The sequence below is a fragment of the Larus michahellis genome, chromosome 1, assembly GCF_964199755.1.
Source record: "Larus michahellis chromosome 1, bLarMic1.1, whole genome shotgun sequence".
Classification (NCBI taxonomy): domain Eukaryota; kingdom Metazoa; phylum Chordata; class Aves; order Charadriiformes; family Laridae; genus Larus; species Larus michahellis.
Window position 1 is genome coordinate 129,806,728 of NC_133896.1, and position 6,000 is coordinate 129,812,727.

Genomic DNA, 6,000 nt, shown 5'->3' on the forward strand with positions numbered 1-6,000 from the left:
TCCTTTCCTCGTACAAGAGAGACACTGCTACCAGAGCACCATTCAAAGCAGAAGCAGGATTCTGTCCAGGCTTGTTCCTGGACAAAGGTCAAGCATTGTCCAGGACACTGTAGATGACCTTCTGCAATAGCCATTAGATTAAATTAATTCATCAATTAAAACCACCTACAATCTTACTGGAAGCTGAAGGATGTGGACAACGAACACAAATCCTTTTGAACATTTCTTTTCCTTTGTTTTCCTCAAAACCCAACCTTACTCTGAACAACAAGAACGTTAGAAACACCTGTAGCAATCATCAGCATTATCCTCGCTAAATTAGTGACAAGGCTTTTGCAGGTATCAATGATTTATGTCTGAAAGCTTAATTGCTTTTACTTCCAAACACAGACTTTTCATATTTGGGAACATGGTGTGGCAAACTAACATTAAAATGTTTGCACAAAGTTAATCAGAAGTGAGCTCATAATTTCAATTCAGATATAAAAAAATATTACATTAATTATTTAAACACTTAATTGAGAATGTGCACTTTCAAAACTCACATCCCACAAATCATTGTGACATCTTTCTGCGCCCTTCCACAGTAGAACTGAAATGTCATTGGCAAGGTCATGATTCAAAGTGATTTCAGGGCAAACTGCAAATTCCTGCCAAATCAGAAACCGTCTCATAAAAAAAAAAAAGAATCTTAAGAAAATGTCTGATCAAGGGAGACTTGTACCCTATCACGGATGATACTTGTCCTGCAAAGGCCGCTGTCCCATGCCAAAACCACAACAATACTGTTTAAACAATTCCCTTAAAGAGTCTCACAGTCATAACCAAAATAAACCCCTGCTGTAGACATTCAGGAAAAAACAGGAATATTATTTCTAGCATGAGATGCTGACAGCCCAAATACTGGGAGAACATGTAGATATGTTTGCCTAAATGCCCTCCTTTCAGGTTCTGCACTTAGAAAAGCCAAAGCCAGACAAACGTATACCAATGAAAGCAGAGGGTTTACAAATATACCAGCAGCACCATGGCATGCAGAATTCCTCACACCCTCGTCTTTCAGGACACTCCTTACTCACCCCAGCGCCTGCCAGGTGACACTTGTGTTTGCACAGGTTACTCATGCTTCTCCACCTTTCTTTGCTGCCATAAACATTTCACAGCAGAAACAGAAAAGACCGAGGAGGTATTGCCTTCTCCCTTACTAGTTTTATGTCTCCCCTAATAACTCATTATTCTCCAGTGCATTAATGATTTTTCTTCTCCTGACTGCATCCTACTTGTCCATATTAATCTGACTGCAAGGGTTTCAAAACTAGACAGGCTTAAATAAAAACTTAGCTAGGGCTTTGTTATTTTTTCCCCCTTTAAAACTTATCACTGGTAATAACAACGGAGAGGGCTCTAATCTAGATACAGTTGCCAACAGTTAATAGACATTTTCACTAACATATCGCCTTAGTTTACTTAAAATATATCTATACACCAAAGGGGCAGAAACACTCCTGGAGAGAAGTAGATACCTGTAGATAACTCCAAAGCATGACAAAAGTCAAAGAAGCTGTTTCATAGTTGGCAACTGTAAAAATGTTACAGAAACAACAGCTAGTGCAGAAAAAGCTGTTAGAAAAAGTGCCTTCTGCAATGCAACGTATCACTGCGGGCAGCCATATTGCAATTTTTACTATTAATCTCCAATGTAAAACCCAAACATGTTTCGAATGTACGGGTTTCGAGAATACTCACTTTCATCATCTTCCAGTCTTCTGGATTACTTTACACAAGATAAAGATGTTCTTTACATAAGATCTCATGTTCTTGCCCGTCTCTGTTAACACTCTCCATAATGCTGTCACTACTATCGCTGCACTAATGCCTACAGTGAATGGATGGCGATTCCTACACCAGATCTTTATTTAATGGAATGTATGACTTGTGCTTCTCTTAGCCTTCCAAAGTCACACGTGGGCATAAGCATCTGGCATCATTAGCCTACGTATTATCTTAAGCAGGTTTAATATTGTGAGAATGGGAATTCAGTTCCTTATTTCCTCTGTTTTTCTCTTCCCCAACCCATCGGGCACTAGGAATTTTGTGCAAAGATTCAGGAAAAGGAATGAGGCTTTAGAAGCGATATTAAGTACATCTCTTCCCGAGTCTGACCTTTTCTACAGTTCTGCAATACCCCCAGAAGTAAGGAGACAAGCTCAGATCCAGCTGATACACAATTCCTCAAAAAGCCATCAACTGTGCCATGTAGTGACTGCAAATGAAAAATACCATCTCCAAATGACAAATGGCTTGCTTTCAACAGTGCTTTCTCACAGAAATCTGTCTATTAGCAGAATCCTTGGAAACAGCGTTCCCATGGTCATGGACATTTGCTTCTGTGGTATCCAGATAATACCCTGCAAGTTCTGCACCATGCAAATAAAAAAACCCAAACATTTCCTTCAAGCTCCACTCTGCTGTTCAACCCCCTGGAAATGCATTGGTGCTGTATACAATTCCTCTACTGTCCCCATCCCTGTAATACATTATATAAAAACTTGGAGACATTCATGTGCGAACATGCTTTCCTCCGCTCTGCTGATACACTGCTACTTCCACAGTTTGCGAGGCTGTACAGGTCAAAGGTATTAGTCTAACCCAAAAGTCACCAGAGCCCCAGCAGAGAGACGCTGCATTCAGATCACAAGTTATCCCAACGCGTAACTCCCAAAAGCAGTCTTCCTCACACAAAATGGCTGTGGTGAAAGGTAATTTCTCACAAAAGCAAGCTATGACAGATTAATCTGCAATCAAGACTGAGCAACTAAAAAGAAAACTTGTATGTCAACAGTGAGGGATGCTCCAGATAATTTAAATATTCCAGAAATGCACTGAAGTGAAGATGCAGAGCAACTCTTCTAAGAATAAATAAATAAAATGCTCATTTAAGGAGATTCCTGTTAATACTCGTTTGTGGAATCTAGTACAAACCACGATGTAATTTTGTTTCATTTCTTACATTCATTTAGGTTTCTAAGCAATACAAAAAGCATTCCCAGGGAAAAGTTACAGTGAAAATAAAAAGGTACAGATTAGGGTAATTGAATTATGAAGAAATTTCAGTGCAGGCTGAGGCCAAGATAAAAACAACAGACAAATTCATTTCCTGAGCAATTGATTCTGCTCTGAAGCTGTGCCTCAGCCTACGGAAAGCCACACAGAATGGGGCCACTCAGTCACATCCAGGACAGATTAAGGTACAAGGTTAAAAAGACCTTTTCTTTACAGCAGAGCCAGGCTGTTTGAAACAGGCAGAAGGCTTCATCTTACGCTTATTAGTATACATTGTACGTATATGTTTACATGGTCCTTTTATATAAATAGATGAGAAAAACTACTCTAAAAATCCCAAAAGAAATCCGCACGTATCAGCTTCCTGTACCTACCACAAATCTAGCTCCTACCTACCAGCCTTGGACTCACACCCACGCTGTTCTTCAAGGTCTACTCTTCCAGCCGTTCTTACCTATTCTGCTCTCCTAGGTTTCCAGGCTCTGGGACAACACATCAGCGTTCTCATCCCTGGTATGAAGGAAGTTTGATTAGAAGGCAGAGTAAATGTAGGCAAGGCAATAAAGAACTGGGAAACAAAGTGCTCAGTCACAGAGCAATCCTGCACTGCAGCTGTCTTCAGCCGCCGCTCTATCAAATGGATTCCCTTCCTCCCTCCCCACCCTGCAAGATCAAATGTCTTACTAATAGACAGCAGTTAGTCATCAGATATGAAATTCGTCTCTCTTGGTAAGGAGATTTAGAGGAGAGAACATTATGTAATAAAGAACATGTTTTGTAGACAGGCAAACAAGTAGATGACTGCAACATCACACTGAAAACTGTTTAACAAGATCCTTCATACCGACTGTTTTTCCACTTTAAAAAATACAGCTACAATCCAAAATTCACTGAGAATTTTGGTTAAATAAGCAGTTCTCCATCCCCAAAAGAACTTAAGATTTCAACTACCATGAAATCTATGAAAGTCAAAACACGCTGATAAATATTTCCTAAGGTTAAACATAGTGCTGAAGACAGCGTAGAAATGTTAACATGTTAAATTACTTCAAATGTTTAAACACACTGATACGGTCTGGAAATCATACCCACACCTCCAGCCTTACAAACCACATTCCTCAAACCTTACTCAGATCTACAAACAGCAACTCTCATTGCAGTTCCGACCTTCCAGAGCTTCTCTATAATCACTTGACTGCAAAACAGAAGCATGGAGACCCCTGGATCCAATTGCATTTGGTGAAAAATTTATATTAGAGATACACAAAAAAGCACATAGCCAAAAGCTAACCATTAATACTATCGAGTCCCTTTACATCAAGAAACTTGGGGGAAGCAAAGGAAGGGAAAGAAAGAGTATACAGAGAGTGTGCCCTTAGAGATGACACAGCTTTCCTAATTATATGACCAATAGAGGCAATAAGGATTCATTATGATCACCTGTTTCAGCCTCCCCCATGTGTAGCCCGTAAGAGTTTCCCATACTAAGTCCTATTAAAAACAGATCTGTCTTTAGGTTGATCTTTCTTTTTAGAAAAAACATCCTTGGTTCTTTAAGCTTTTCTTAATAAATTCTTAAGCTTTAAGAATTTATTAGTGTAATGAGTGCTGTTACTTTAAAAACCTGCACTCTCTGTCTAGTTTCAGGATGTCCAACTTCAAATTTCCAACACCGGATGTTCTTAAACCTTTTCTGGCTTGAGTTAAGAGCCCATTATGCCTCACCTTGGCATTTATGGGCAACAATCCAATCACTTCTTTCATTCTTTTGGATCCATTCAAGACAACATATGCTCTGAGAGGCTTTTAAATGTTTTATATACTGCAGTGGAACACACCTTGCACACAAATCTCTCACCTGAAGCGCATACAGCGGAACAGTCACACTTGGGTACCTCACAGGTCATTTTCCCACCTGCTCCTCTGTCTTCTCGTATTCATGTAAAGGGCTACTCCCTGGCTGACTGACCATCAACCCTCCCAAGGCTTTCAAAAAATCAATAACTCCAGGGCATAGAAGCCCTTGATTCACTATTTCTTGTGGTACAGCTCCACACTGGTTATGCCGAAATGCATATTGGCTAGCTGCACGCAGTAACTACCAAGTTACCCAAACTACTTTATATAGGTGGTTCTCAGTATCCATCATTTACTCCTTTCTTTGCATAGTCATATAATAAAATGGAAGTATAAAAAGCAGACTATATTTTTCAAAGTGAAAACCTGGAAGAAAACTTTAGGTAGCACACAACCAAGAGCTGATTTTCACCTGAGCGCCACTGAGACACTCACCTGCTCAGTGACGAAGAGGACAATTAAGTGCCTGTTCCTTATTATCCCTTCCCACCGAACAAGAACCACAAATGGCATCACTGACGGGCAAGATCCACCATCTCCAGTTTTCCCAGTAACGTATGGTAGAAAGCATTAAAAAATAAAACCAAGTACCTCCCGTCAGGTTATTAACCGTCTCTCCGGAAAGCGCCCGCTCTCAGCTGGGGGGGAGCCGGGCCAGCGCATCCCCCCGGCTCCGGGGAGGGCTCCGGCGGGACCAACCCAGCGCAGCGACCCGGCCGCGGTACTCGCTTTCCACCGGGACTGCGCCGCAGGCTCCTTCCTCCTCCTCCTTCTTCTTGTCTCCGTCGAGTCCTTCTGTCGGGAGGAGGGGGGGAATACCCCGAAGAGTTGCTATTAAGAAAAAAGGACTTACCAGGGGCCTCGGCAGGAGAAGGAGAATACACACAAGCAGCAGCAGCAGCATCCCCGCCGCGACAGCTGATGTCAACTCGGCAGCTCGGTGGAGCCGGGGGGTGAAGTCCCGCTCCCGGCCCCGCCAGGGAGCACACCCCGCACGCCGAGCGTCCAGACCCACCCACACACACGGGGGTACGGGGGGGACGACACTCGCACCGTCGCCCACAGCCCCGCTCTCCTCCC

General features: G+C 42.2%; 1 protein-coding gene across 1 annotated transcript in view; it reads right to left on the bottom strand.

The window, feature by feature from the left end:
- The window catches only part of SYTL5 (synaptotagmin like 5), an 87,239-nt gene extending 82,811 nt beyond the window's left edge, over window positions 1-4,428 (bottom strand). The window contains exons 1-3 of the mRNA XM_074604021.1: window positions 4,355-4,428; window positions 4,193-4,258; window positions 3,518-3,573 (exon numbers count right to left, since the gene is read on the bottom strand). The gene's annotated coding sequence lies outside the window, so the exon portion shown is untranslated. The remainder of the gene's footprint in view (window positions 1-3,517; window positions 3,574-4,192; window positions 4,259-4,354) is intronic.
- Between the last annotated feature and the right edge of the window lie 1,572 nt (window positions 4,429-6,000).